The sequence below is a fragment of the Triticum dicoccoides genome, chromosome 6B, assembly GCF_002162155.2.
Source record: "Triticum dicoccoides isolate Atlit2015 ecotype Zavitan chromosome 6B, WEW_v2.0, whole genome shotgun sequence".
Lineage (NCBI taxonomy): Eukaryota > Viridiplantae > Streptophyta > Magnoliopsida > Poales > Poaceae > Triticum > Triticum dicoccoides.
The window spans coordinates 679,556,076-679,572,032 of NC_041391.1; positions in this window are offsets into that span (position 1 = coordinate 679,556,076).

Here is a 15,957-nt window from a genome sequence, read left to right on the forward strand (position 1 = left end):
TAAAGTTAGCTTGTACTAAAATAAATCTCTTTGCACGCTCATATATTCTTCATTGTACAAAATCAGAAGTTGCTGGACTGACGAAAGGTGCAGAATAAGGGGAATTGATCTCTGTGTGTGTGTGTGTGTGCGCGTGTGCGTGCGTGCGTGCGTGTGTGTGTGTGTGTGTGTGTGTGTGTGAGAGAGAGAGAGAGAGAGAGAGAGAGAGAGAGAGAGAGAGAGATGACCCGGGACGCTAAAACAAAGCACAAATGCGGCATGAGGATGACTGCTGGGGGTGGTTTCTTAATTGGAGAACAGAAAAACCAAGCTATCATCAAACATTATTTAAGGGCCTCCAAATTTTTTGAAGAGAGAAAAAACACTAATACGGAAGTATTTAGTATCTTGCATTTGTAAGAACACTTAAACAGACCCATCCCACACTATTACGCTTGCGCAACCTGAACATGTTTACTCCAGTAAACAGATAGTGCAGTCACCTCTAGGCTTTCATTTTTTCAGTTTTATCCTGACTCTCCAATGATTAATGGACCCTAATATGGTATTCACCAGCTCTTGCACCCATTGCTATGTAATATATTTTCTTTCCCATTAATTTGAAAGAGACCAAGTACAAGGTTGTGCACTAAAGTAACAAAGGTAAGAATAGGAAGAAAATATACCTAAACAGGTCAGAGAATATAACCAAATAGCACATTTCATTTAATCAGGAGGATTGTCGGGAGAGGAACAGGGCATCAGTCTTCGTCATCTAGATGTTTCTGTTGTTTGTAATTACACAAAAAAAATAGAGTTTCATTTGTTTGTAGTTACACAAAAATGGAGTTCCCCTTTGTTTTTGTAGTTACACAAAAAAGGAGTTTGCTAATGCAATCACATGTAGCAGAGTTGTTCAATCAATTGACAGGAGGTCATGATATATGCACTAAGCAAAACAAAGTTATGTAACAAAAAGCAGAGGGGAAAACTGAAGAAGAGGCAAAGATGGCCTTACCTTCAGAGGAGAGGTAGAGGTGCCTTGCAAGGAGAGGAGCAGGGTAGAGGTCATCGCCGGCACCGGTGGGAGGTGTCTCCAGTGAGAAAAGACATGGGAGCAGGCTGCAGATTCATGACTCACCTACAACTACAATGAACTCCATTCATATCCTAAGCATCCAATTGTTGCATCAGACAAGAGGAAAACAGCCAATTACCTCACCTGCCCACCAAAAATAATAAATGGAGGGGGAAATCCTGAGAACGCGATCCTGCAGTACAATGGGTGAGTGGATAAGAAAGAGAAACATGTAACAACACAATAAGCATCTGAAGCAAAGAAGGCGGCTCAGCGATGATCTTGACGGCAAGAGAGGTGGGGCGCTGGCTAGCATTCTTCCCAGGCTTGGCGAAGTACCTACAAAGAAATGTAAACTAACGAACCATTACAAATGCAGCCTTCCATAAAAACATAAAAACATAACCCACATTCCATCCACACTTGGCCTCAATGCCAAAATATGTATGAGATTATAAACAACAATAATACTGTGCTGAAGAGAAATATATTACAACATATGCAAAGAAATTGATAATAGCTAGAACATGTTTTCTCTTTATAAAAGAGGCCTGTGGCTGGGCATGGACATCGACCTAGAAGTGAAACAAAGAACCTAGCTAAATCCAAGGATCTACTTGACGGCAAGGCACCAACAAAACAAAAAAGCCCCCAACAAGTCCTCCTTTGGAACCTAGAATCCGCTGCACAAGAAGAAACCCAAGACATTTTTGCAGCAACCTAGCCAGTCCTACTAAATGGTACATGAACATAAGAGGGGAAGGAGCTCAAGAACAACAACCGTGCAACGGTGCATAAATCCACTTGGGTTCTTTGCGAGAAATTTTAACTCTAGCGCAGATGAATGCTTATCCAATAAGAACAGAAAAAGGAGTGTGCACAGCGTTTGCACTTTACACGGGTACATATAGTTTCGTGTTAGTAAGTCGGATCAGGTTCGCTGATGAGGTTCGAGAATAAGAAGTCGCAGGCTCGGGGTCTGTAGTTCCCAGTGATTGAGAACAGTAAGCTGGCCTTTACTTCTGAATACTCTCTGTAACTTCTTTGTAGCCCCCAAATAAAACCCCCCATGTAAATCCTATTTGCAATCTTAATATATCGACGCGACATTGCTGCGTTCACCCCCCCAAAAAAAATCAGATCAGGTCAGCTGAAAGAAGAAGCAAAGATCCATCACAGGTCTGTTGGATGGGGAAATGGATATTGACATCGGTTACTACTTAATCAGAGCAAGTTATTGTTGATCAGCTGATACACAGCTCATTATTTCACATGGTGCCACCGTTGTAAAATTGTACAAGTATGCCTAATATAGAAGCTTATGGATCAGAAATGGGACCCTGAAACGAGCATACAAGCCTATATCTATATAAGATGCACGTACATATACATAGCTTGACCTACAACACTACACACTCCTCTCTATATGTATGCGTGCAATACAAAGATAAGAAACAGATGATAGAACTTACCTGTCGATTCATGGAACAGGGAGGGCTAGTTGTAACAGCGAAGTGTTTTAGTTCACTCCATCCTTGATCCGGCAGCGGTGCAGGGCATCTGAGTTTCCATAAGTACGATCATCTCTACAAAAGAAAAGCTTCTTGGATAATCAAGCTCATCTCTGGGGAGAAATTAAAACTTCTCCTAGAATCGCAGACGCTTCTTCCAAAATCAATAGCATGATTATTTCGGTAAAATTTTGTGGCCACTACTACTCTAACTGGAGCAGCTGGTGTTGGGGATATAACTATTTGCGTAAGCCGCCCAGGAGGGGCCGGGTTACGCAAAGAAGACTCACCAGAAATAAGCCCAAGGTCAAGCATGAAGATGACGGTTCAATAAAGGGCTTAAGGCCCACAGTCGACTTAAGGCCCGTTGTAGCAAACCGCCATAATGACATGACTTGTATCATAAGGTAGATTTAATTAGTCACCGAGCCGGACACTGTTTATAAGCCGGTCGGGACTCTGTAAGCCAGCGGGCGTCAACCCGTGTATATAAGGGGACGACCTGCTGGCGGCTTAGGGCAAGAAACAACGGATCGAGAGCCGGGCATAGCGTATCTCGCTCCCTGGTCATCGAAACATCAATTCCAACCCAACTAGACGTAGGCCTTACCTTCATCATAAGGGCCGAACTAGTATAAATCTCTCGTGTCCCTTGTCCCGATTAACCCCTTCATGCTTCCTAGTTGCGATGGCTCCACAACTAAGTCCTTTCACGAGGACATCTGACGTGACAATTCCACGACAGTTGGCGCCCACCGTGGGGCCAGCGCACGGTGGATTTGAGTTCTTGAAGGGCAACTTGGAAGGGCTCAAGGGATACGCAGTGGGCCGGATGACCAAGAGTCTGTTGGGGAACGTAGTAATTTCAAAAAATTTCCTACGCACACGCAAGATCATGGTGATGCATAGCAACGAGAGGGGAGAGTAATGTCCACGTACCCTCGTAGACCGTAAGCGGAAGCGTTATGACAACGCGGTTGATGTAGTCATACGTCTTCACGATCCGACTGATCCAAGTACCGAACGTATGGCACCTCCGAGTTCAGCACACGCTCAGCTCGATGACGATCCCCGGACTCCGATCCAGCAAAGTGTCGGCGATGAGTTCCGTCAGCATGACGGCGTGGTGACAATGATGATGTTCTACCGGCACAGGGCTTCGCCTAAACTCCGCGACGATATGACCGAGGTGGAATATGGTGGAGGGGGGCACCGCACACGGCTAAGGAACGATCACGTAGATCAACTTGTGTGTCCTAGGGTGCCCCCTGCCCCCGTATATAAAGGAGGGAGGGGGAGGTGCGGCCGGCCCCCAAGGGGTGCGCTTGGAGGAGTCCTACTCCCACCGGGAGTAGGACTCCCCCCTTTTGCCTTGGTGGAGAAGGAAAGGGGGGAGGGGAAAGAGGAAAGGGGGGCGCCGCCCCTCTCCTTGTCCTATTCGGACTAGGGGGGGGAGGGGGCGCGCGGCCTGCCCTGGCCGGCCCTCCTCTTCTCCCTCATGGCCCATGTAGGCCCAATAACCCCCGGGGGGGTTCCGGTAACCCCCCGGTACTCCGAAAAAATCCCGGTTTCTCCCGGAACGTTCCCGATATCCAAATATAGGCTTCCAATATATCAATCTTTATGTCTCTACCATTTCGAGACTCCTCATCATGTCCTGGATCACATCCGGGACTCCGAACAACCTTCGGTACATCAAAATATCTAAACTCATAATAAAACTGTCATCGTAACGTTAAGCGTGCGGACCCTACGGGTTCGAGAACTATGTAGACATGACCTAGAACTATTCTCGGTCAATAACCAATAGTAGAACCTGGATGCTCATATTGGCTCCTACATATTCTACGAAGATCTTTATCGATCAAACCGCATAACAACATACGTTGTTCCCTTTGTCATCGGCATGTTACTTGCCCGAGATTCGATCGTCGGTATCTAATACCTAGTTCAATCTCATTACCGGCAAGTCTCTTTACTCGTTACGTAATGCATCATTCCGTAACTAACTCATTAGCTACACTGCTTGCAAGGCTTATAGTGATGTGCATTACCGAGAGGGCCCAGAGATACATCTTCGACAATCGGAGTGACAAAACCTAATCTCGAAATACGCCAACCCAACATGTACCTTTGGAGACACCTGTAGTACTCCTTTATAATCACCCAGTTATGTTGTGACGTTTGGTAGCACCCAAAGTGTTCCTCCGGTAAACGGGAGTTGCATAATCTCATAGTTACAGGAACATGTATAAGTCATGAAGAAAGCAATAGCAATATACTAAACGATCAAGTGCTAGGCTAACGGAATGGGTCATGTCAATCACATCATTCTCCAAATGATGTGATCCCATTAATCAAATGACAACACATGTCTATGGTTAGGAAACATAACCATCTTTGATTAATGAGCTAGTCAAGTAGAGGCATACTAGTGACTATATGTTTGTCTATGTATTCACACATGTATCATGTTTCCGGTTAATACAATTCTAGCATGAATAATAAACATTTATCATGATATGAGGAAATAAATAATAACTTTATTATTGCCTCTAGGGCATATTTCCTTTAGTCTCCCACTTGCACTAGAGTCAATAATCTAGATTACACAGTAATGATTCTAACACCCATGGAGTCTTGGTGCTGATCATGTTTTGCTCGTGGAAGAGGCTTAGTCAATGGGTCTGCAGCATTCAGATCTGTATGTATCTTGCAAATCTCTATGTCTCCCACCTGGACTTGATCCCGGATGGAATTGAAGCATCTCTTGATGTGCTTGGTCCTCTTGTGAAATCTGGATTCCTTTGCCAAGGCAATTGCACCAGTATTGTCACAGAAGATCTTCATTGGTCCCGATGCACTAGGTATGACACCTAGATCGGAAATGAACTCCTTCATCCAGACTCCTTCATTTGCTGCTTCTGAAGCAGCTATGTACTCCCCTTCACATGTAGATCCTGCCACGACGCTTTGTTTAGAACTGCACCAACTTACAGCTCCACCGTTTAATAAAAACACGTACCCGGTTTGCGATTTAGAATCGTTCGGATCAGTGTCAAAGCTTGCATCGATGTAACCATTTACGACTAGCTCTTTGTCACCTCCATATACAAGAAACATATCCTTAGTTCTTTTCAGGTATTTCAGGATGTTCTTGACCGCTATCCAGTGATCCACTCCTGGATTACTTTGGTACCTTCCTGCCAAGCTTATTGCGAAGCACACGTCAGGTCTGGTACACAGCATTGCATACATGATAGAGCCTATGGCTGAAGCATAGGGAACATCTTTCATTTTCTCTCTATCTTCTGCTGTGGTCGGGCATTGAGTTTGACTCAACTTCACACCTTGAAGTACGGGCAAGAACCCTTTTTTGCCTAATCCATTTTGAACTTTTTCAAAACTTTATCAAGGTATGTGCTTTGTGAAAGTCCAATTAAGCGTCTTGATCTATCTCTATAAATCTTGATGCCCAATATATAAGCAACTTCACCGAGGCCTTTCATAGAAAAACTTTAATTCAAGTATCCCTTTATGCTATCCAGAAATTGTATATCATTTCCAATTAATAATATGTCATCTACATATAATATCAGAAATGCTACAGAGCTCCCACTCAATTTCTTGTAAATACAGGCTTCTCCAAAAGTCTGTATAAAACCATATGCTTTGATCACACTATCAAAGCGTTTATTCCAACTCCGAAATGCTTGCACCAGTCCATAAATGGATCGCTGGAGCTTGCACACTTTGTTAGCACCTTTTGGATCAACAAAACCTTCTGGATGCATCATATACAACTCTTCTTCCAGAAATCCATTCAAGAATGCAGTTTTGACATCCATTTGCCAGATTTCATAATCATAAAATGCAGCAATTGCTAACATGATTCGGACAGACTTAAGCATCGCTACGGGTGAGAAAGTCTCATCGTAGTCAACCCCTTGAACTTGTCGAAAACCTTTTGAAACAAGTCGAGCTTTATAGACAGTTACATTACCATCAGCGTCAGTCTTCTTCTTAAAGATCCATTTATTCTCAATGGCTTGCCGATCATCGGGCAAGTCAACCAAAGTCCATACTTTGTTCTCATACATGGATCCCATCTCAGATTTCATGGCCTCTAGCCATTTTGCGGAATCTGGGCTCATCATCGCTTCCTCATAGTTCATAGGTTCATCATGGTCAAGTAACATGACTTCCAGAATAGGATTACCGTACCACTCTGGTGCGGATCTTACTCTGGTAGACCTACGAGGTTCAGTAGAAACTTGATCTGAAGTTTCATGATCAGTATCATTAGCTTCCTCACTGATTGGTGTAGTTGTCACAGGAACCGGTTCTTGTGATGAACTACTTTCCAATAAGGGAGCAGGTACAGTTACCTCATCAAGTTCTACTTTCCTCCCACTCACTTCTTTCGAGAGAAACTCCTTCTCTAGAAAGGATTCGAATTTTGCAACGAAAATCTTGCCTTCAGATCTGTGATAGAAGGTGTACCCAACAGTCTCTTTTGGGTATCCTATGAAGACACATTTCTCCGATTTGGGTTCGAGCTTATCTGGTTGAAGTTTCTTCATGTAAGCATCGCAACCCCAAACTTTAAGAAACTGCAACTTTGGTTTCTTGCCAAACCACAGTTCATGAGGCGTCATCTCAACGGATTTTGATGGTGCCCTATTTAACGTGAATGCGGCCATCTCTAAAGCATAACCCCAAAACGATAGCAGTAAATCAGTAAGAGACATCATAGATCGCACCATATCTAGTAATGTACGATTACGACGTTCAGACACACCATTTCGTTGTGGTGTTCCGGGTGGCGTGAGTTGTGAAACTATTCTGCATTGTTTCAAATGTAAACCAAACTCGTAACTCAAATATTCTCCTCTACGATCAGATCGTAGAAATTCTATTTTCTTGTTATGATGATTTTCCACTTCACTCTGAAATTCTTTGAACTTTTCAAATGTTTCAAACTTGTGTTTCATTAAGTAGATATACCCATATCTGCTCAAATCATCTTTGAATGTGAGAAAATAACGATACCCGCCGCGAGCCTCAACATTCATTGGACCACAAACATCAGTATGTATGATTTCCAACAAATCAGTTGCTCGCTCCATAGTTCCGGAGAACGGCGTTTTAGTCATCTTGCCCGTGAGGCACGGTTCGCAAGTACCAAGTGATTCATAATCAAGTGATTCCAAAAGCCCATCAGTATGGAGTTTCTTCATGCGCTTTACACCAATATGACCTAAACGGCAGTGCCACAAATAAGTTGCACTATCATTATCAACTCTGTATCTTTTGGTTTCAACACTATGAATATGTGTATCACTACTATCGAGATTCAATAAAAATAGACCACTCTTTAAGGATGCATGACCATAAAAGATATTACTCATATAAATAGAACAACCATTATTCTCTGACTTAAATGAATAACCGTCTCGCATCAAACAAGATCCAGATATAATGTTCATGCTCAACGCTGGCACCAAATAACAATTATTTAGGTCTAAAACTAATCCCGATGGTAGATGTAGAGGTAGCATGCCGACCGCGATCACATCGACTTTGGAACCATTTCCCACGCGCATCGTCACCTTGTCCTTAGCCAATCTTCGCTTAATCCGTAGTCCCTGTTTCGAGTTGCAAATATTAGCAACAGAACCAGTATCAAATACCCAGGTACTACTGCGAGCATTAGTAAGGTATACATCAATAACATGTATATCACATATACCTTTGTTCACTTTGCCATCCTTCTTATCCACCAAATACTTGGGGCAGTTCCGCTTTCAGTGTCCAGTCTGCTTGCAGTAGAAGCACTCAGTCTGAGGCTTAGGTCCAGACTTGAGGTTCTTCTCTTGAGCAGCAACTTGTTTGCTGTTCTTCTTGAAGTTCCCCTTCTTCTTCCCTTTGCCCTTTTTCTTGAAACTGGTGGTCTTGTTAACCATCAACACTTGATGCTCCTTCTTGATTTCTACCTCCGCGGCTTTTAGCATTGCGAAGAGCTCGGGAATAGTCTTGTCCATCCCTTGCATATTATAGTTCGTCACGAAGCTCTTGTAGCTTGGTGGCAGTGATTGAAGAATTCTGTTAATGACACTATCATCAGGAAGATTAACTCCCAGTTGAATCAAGTGATTATTATACCCAGACATTTTGAGTATGTGTTCACTGACAGAACTATTCTCCTCCATCTTGCAACTATAGAACTTATTGGAGACTTCGTATCTCTCATTCCGGGCATTTGCTTGAAATATTAACTTCAACTCCTGGAACATCTCATATGCTCCATGACGTTCAAAACGTCGTTGAAGACCCGGTTCTAAGCTGTAAAGCATGGCACACTGAACTACCGAGTAGTCATCAGCTTTGCTCTGCCAGACGTTCTTAACGTTGTCAGTTGCATCAGCAGCAGGCCTGGCACCCAGTGGTGCTTCCAGGACGTAATTCTTCTGTGCAGCAATGAGGATAATCCTCAGGTTATGGACCCAGTCCGTGTAATTGCTACCATCATCTTTCAACTTTGCTTTCTCAAGGAACGCATTAAAATTCAACGGAACAACAACACGAGCCATCTATCTACAACAAACATAGACAAGCAAAATACTATCAGGTACTAAGTTCATGATAAATTTAAGTTCAATTAATCATATTACTTAAGAACTCCCACTTAGATAGACATCCCTCTAATCTTATAAGTGATTACATGATCCATATCAACTACACCATGTCCGATCGTCACGTGAGATGGAGTAGTTTCAACGGTGAACATCAATATGTTGATCATATCTACTATATGATTCACGCTCGACCTTTTGGTCTCCGTGTTCCGAGGCCATATCTGTTATATGCTAGGCTCGTCAAGTTTAACCTGAGTATTCCGCGTGTGCAACTGTTTTGCACCCGTTGTATTTGAACGTAGAGCCTATCACACCCGATCATCACGTGGTGTCTCAGCATGAAGAACTTTCACAATGGTGCATACTCAGGGAGAACACTTCTTGATAATTTAGTGAGAGATCATCTTAAAATGCTACCATCAATCAAAGCAAGATAAGATGCATAAAGGAACATCACATGCAATCTATATAAGTGATATGATATGGCCATCATCATCTTGTGCTTGTGATCTCCATCTTCGAAGCACCGTCGTGATCACCATCGTCACCGGCGCGACACCTTGATCTCCATCGTAGCATCGTTGTCGTTACGCCATCTATTGCTTCTACGACTATCGCTACCATTTCGTGATAAAGTAAAGCAATTACAGGGCGTTTGCATTTCATACAACCATATGGCTCCTGCCAGTTGCCGATAACTTCGGTTACAAAACATGATCATCTCATACAAAAAAATATAGCATCACATCTTGACCATATCACATCACAACATGCCCTGCAAAAACAAGTTAGACATCCTCTACTTTGTTGTTGCAAATTTTACGTGGCTGCTACGGGCTTTAGCAAGAACCGTTCTTACCTACACATCAAAACCACAACGATAGTTCGTCAAGTTAATGCTGTTTTAACCTTCGCAAGGACCGGGCGTAGCCACACTCGATTCAGCTAAAGTGAGAGAGACAGACACCCGCCAGTCACCTTTAAGCACGAGTGCTCGTAATGGTGAAACCATTCTCGCGTAAGCGTACACGTAATTTCGGTCCGGGCCGCTTCATCTCACAATACCGCTGAGTCAAAGTATGACATGCTGTTAAGTAGTATGACTTGTATCGCCCACAACTCACTTGTGTTCTACTCGTGCATATGACATCTATGCATAAAACCAGGCTCGGATGCCACTGTTGGGGAACGTAGTAATTTCAAAAAAATTCCTACGCACACGCAAGATCATGGTGATGCATAGCAACGAGAGGGGAGAGTAATGTCCATGTACCCTCATAGACCATAAGCGGAAGCGTTATGACAACGCGGTTGATGTAGTCGTACGTCTTCACGATCCGACCGATCCAAGTACCGAACGTACGGCACCTCCGAGTTCAGCACACGTTCAGCTCGATGACGATCCCCGGACTCTGATCCAGCAAAGTGTCGGGGATTAGTTCCGTCAGCACGACGGCGTGGTGACGATGATGATCTTCTACCGGCGCAGGGCTTCGCCTAAACTCCGCGATGATATGACCGAGGTGGAATATGGTGGAGGGGGGCACCGCACACGGCTAAGGAACGATCACGTAGATCAACTTGTGTGTCCTAGGGTGCCCCCCTGCCCCCGTATATAAAGGAGGGAGGGGGGGTGCGGCCGGCCCCCAAGGGGTGCGTTTGGAGGAGTCCTACTCCCACCGGGAGTAGGACTCCCCCCTCTTGCCTTGGTGGAGAAGGAAAGGGGGGAGGGGAAAGAGGAAAGGGGGGCGCCGCCCCCCCTCCTTGTCCTATTCGGACTAGGGGGGAGGGGGCGCGTGGCCGGCCCTGTCCGGCCCTCCTCTTCTCCCTCATGGCCCATGTAGGCCCAATAACCCCCGGGGGGGTTCCGGTAACCCCCCGGTACTCCGAAAAAATCCCGGTTTCTCCCGGAACGTTCCCGATATCCAAATATAGGCTTCCAATATATCAATCTTTATGTCTCTACCATTTCAAGACTCCTCATCATGTCCTGGATCACATCCGGGACTCCGAACAACCTTCGGTACATCAAAATATCTAAACTCATAATAAAACTGTCATCGTAACGTTAAGCGTGCGGACCCTACGGGTTCGAGAACTATGTAGACATGACCTAGAACTATTCTCGGTCAATAACCAATAGCAGAACCTGGATGCTCATATTGGCTCCTACATATTCTACGAAGATCTTTATCGATCAAACCGCATAACAACATACGTTGTTCCCTTTGTCATCGGCATGTTACTTGCCCGAGATTCGATCGTCGGTATCTAATACCTAGTTCAATCTCATTACCGGCAAGTCTCTTTACTCGTTACGTAATGCATCATTCCGTAACTAACTCATTAGCTACATTGCTTGCAAGGCTTATAGTGATGTGCATTACCGAGAGGGCCCAGAGATACATCTTCGACAATCGGAGTGACAAAACCTAATCTCGAAATACGCCAACCCAACATGTACCTTTGGAGACACCTGCAGTACTCCTTTATAATCACCCAGTTATGTTGTGACATTTGGTAGCACCCAAAGTGTTCCTCCGGTAAACGGGAGTTGCATAATCTCATAGTTACAGGAACATGTATAAGTCATGAAGAAAGCAATAGCAATATACTAAACGATCAAGTGCTAGGCTAACGGAATGGGTCATGTCAATCACATCATTCTCCAAATGATGTGATCCCATTAATCAAATGACAACACATGTCTATGGTTAGGAAACATAACCATCTTTGATTAATGAGCTAGTCAAGTAGAGGCATACTAGTGACTATATGTTTGTCTATGTATTCACACATGTATCATGTTTTCGGTTAATACAATTCTAGCATGAATAATAAACATTTATCATGATATGAGGAAATAAATAATAACTTTATTATTGCCTCTAGGGCATATTTCCTTCAGAGTCGTCGCGGCAAGGTCTACGTTGACGACGAAGGCTGGGGCCCTGATGCCGGCTCAATTGAGTACGGGTACCGGGTCCCCTTCGGAGGGATCCACGTCTTCATCGGCCGGATTGGTGAGCCGGGACCTGAGCCGGAAAACTGCACCGACCTCGTCGAGACGGCTCAGCGTGTGAAACCTGCCTAAGCTCAACCCGGCGTGAAGCGTGTCTTTGTGGGTTGCGTCCACGGAGAAGAGCTTTCTGAAGGACTTGAAGATGGTGGTGAGACGATCGTCCTCTCTGACGGTGATTCGTCCGCCGGTTCAACAGATTCGCTGTATCAAGTGCAAGATGGCGTGCTTGGGGGCTGTTCCGATGGCTTCAGTATTCCGGACCCCCGTGAGTCGCCGAATTGGGAAGGAGTCTTCATGGCTGGGACTTAGCCAGCCAAAACTCTACAGCCGCTACTGCAATTACATCCGGGATAGAAGCGGCCGGGGCAGGAGGCCCTGTGCGCCCGCCGGCTCAAGTGCTGATAGATCTCATGGATAAGCTTACAGCCCTGATAACCGCCACGGTTATCCCCGCAAATAAAGATGAGCATGACGCAGAGGTGGCGCGGGTGCGCGAGGAAATAGCTCGGGCCAAGGAGACCTTAGCAGCTGAGGATACCAGATTAGCCATGGAATGGGCGGCTTTGGATGCACGGGCGCAGTAGCTCCAGTCAGAGGCTTTCCAGCTTACGATGAGCCTGAACGCATCCAATGAGTTAATGAGAAGAAGGCACCAGAAAACTCAGTCCCGTTTGCCTCCGACTTATGACCCTCGAGTTCTGTTTGCTACACCCGGAGCCGACCCAAGTAACCCGCCAGATGCAAATTAGTTTATGACAGCCGGAATAGGAGGACCGGCTCAGCCTCGGGAGATGGTACCTCCTCATGGAAACATGGCACCGCCATGTTATGTGCCGATACCGCCGGGTCACTTTTCCAACCCCATGGAGAACTTAATCGCAGCATCAGCGCGTCTGGCGGCTCTCCCAGTGGACGATGATGATCCAACAGCGGTGGAGACCCGGAGAATCAGGGAACTTGTCCAGACGACCCTGGCTCAGCAAGAGACCTATTCTTATAGCCGGGATAGGATTCATTCAACTCCTCCGCCTTGGTTAGCACCGCCTCGCCAAAACCGGAGTCCGAGTTACAGCAGGCACATGGAGTCAGAAGCTTTATCAAGCAACACCCAACGCCGGAACCAACCAGGTGGCTATGACCCGGTACAAGATCGGGTACGTTAGGAGAACGAGCGGGCGGCTCAGATAGCGGCTCAACAGACGGCTCATCAAGATTTCCCAGAGTATCCGATGGCTTCCATTGAGACGGGAGTGGCCACTAGAATCGGCGTTGTTCCTTGTTTGGTACCGGCTCTGCGTAATGTACGCCTTCCCAAGGACTTCAAGGGACCTCGAAAGGTGCCAAATTATACGGCTGACTTACAGCCTGGAGCCTGGATCGAGAGCTATGAGATGGCCATGGAGCTGTTAGAGGTCAGCGATGCAGCAATGGCTAAATACTTCACCATGATGTTATATGGAACGACCCGGTCCTGGTTAAAGGGTTTTCCCCCAATTCCATTGATTCGTGGGCAGAGCTAAAAGCCCGTTTCATCCAGAACTTCAAGGAAACTTGTAAGCAATCCATGTCGATTGGGGATTTAACAAATTGCAAGCAGGAGGAGGGTGAGTCCATGACTCACTGGGTGCGCCGGGTTAAGGAGATAATACATTCATCTGACAAGATGGATGCTGGTTCTGCAGTCCTCATGTTGGAAAAGAATTGTCGCTTTGAGCCACCGAGGAAGAAGCTGGGGCACCTTAAGCGTGATTGCAACGATATGGGTATGCTGATGGCCGCTTTAGTCAAATACGCCGACTCTGATAGTACCAAGGACCCCGCGTCTGACGAGGAAAAGACAGGGAAGGGAAAGAAGAACGGCAAAGGAAAGGGACAGCAGCATAACCCGATGACTCAAGGGGGCAACAAGCATAAGGCCGAGGGTAACCCGGAGTTTATAACCAATGCCAATGCACAGGATAGCAATAAGAGATGTAAGGGCAAGTCGCGCCGATATGGCGGGTCAGGACCATCTCTTGAGCATCTACTCAATGAGCCATGCCCGAAACACGGCACCCGGGAACAACCTGCCACCCACTTATGGAAAGATTGTGCGATCATGAAGGATTTTAAGAATTCTAACACATTTTGTGGCAATCATGGGTCGGGCGGCGGCTCAGGAGCTGGCGGTTTTCATGGCCCGGGTGGCGGTTCAAGTTCCGGTTTTCAGGGACATCAGGGCGGTCATAATCAACAGTAGTCTGGCCAAGGGGAACAACAATAGCAGCAATCGGGTTATCAAAGCCATCCAAAGCAGTTGAATAGTGGGCAGTATCATGTGTTCACCACAAGCTTGTGCAAACGTGACCAGAAGGTTCATAAGAGGGCTGTAAATTCTATTGAGCCGGCGGTTCCTCGTTATTTGAGGTGGTCAGAACAGCCTATTGTGTGGAGCAGGGAAGATCACCCCGTTCGGGTTGACAATCCGGGTCAGTTAGCCTTGGTGGTGGCACCTCAGGTTGGTGGCTATAAATTCACTAAGGTACTCATGGATGGGGGTAGCAGCATCAATATCCTCTATTATGAGACCTTTCAACACATGGGGTTAACTGATAAGAATTTGAAGACGTCCAACACTGTTTTCCATGGAGTGGTCCCTGGCAAGTCGGCATACCCAGTTGGCAAGATTGAATTGGAAGTGGCTTTTGGAGATGAGTACGACTCCAGACCTGAAAAACTAACCTTTGAGGTGGTCAAAATCAGGAGTCCATATCATGCTCTGTTTGGACGGCCGGCTGATGCCAAGTTCATGGCACGACCGTGTTATGTATACTTACAGCTTAAGATGCCGGGTCACAAAGGTACCATCACCGTGCATGGAAGCCGGAAGGTAGCTCTGGAATGTGAGGAGGGCGACGCGGCTTATGCTGCATCTGTTTGTGCAGCGGAGGAACTGAAATTTTATCAAAGCAACGTTGACCCTGCAAATATGACCTCTCTGAAAAAGCCAACCACCGAGCATGACCCAGCGATGAAGTTTAAATCGGCTGCTGAAACCAAGCTTGTGGATTTCAATCCGGGCGATTCGTCTAAATAGTTCAGCATCAGTGCCAATTTGGATCCGAAATAGGAAAGCGCGCTCATCGAGTTCATCTGTGAGAACCGGGACATCTTTGCATGGAAACCCTCTGACATGCCAGGTGTACCGAGGGAACTCGTTGAGCACACCCTTAATATTGATCCAAAGTATAAGCCAGACAGGCAGTTTCTTCGATGATTCAATGAAGAGAGGCAGCAAGCTATTGGAGAGGTAGTCGCCCGGCTTTTGGCCGCCGGGTTTATTGTTGAAGTTTTTCACCTCGAGTGGTTGGCTAACCCGGTGCTCGTGCTCAAGAAGAACGGCACGTGGTGGATGTGTGTGGATTAAACAGATTTAAATAAGGCTTGTCCGGCTGATCCCTTCGCTCTCCCCCGTATTGATCAGATCATTAATGCTACGGCGGGTTGTGAGTGTTTAAGATTTTTGGATGCTTACTCTGGTTATCATCAAATCAAGATGGCAGTTAAGGACCAGGAAAAGACAGCTTTCATCACTCCGTTTGGAGCCTTCTTTATGTATCTATGCCGTTTGGGCTCAAGAGTGCTCAGGCGACTTATCAACGATGTGCACAGAACTGTCTCCACGATCAAATTTGGCGCAATGTTCATGCTTATGTGGATGATATCGTGGTGAAGTCCAGGGAGAAAGAA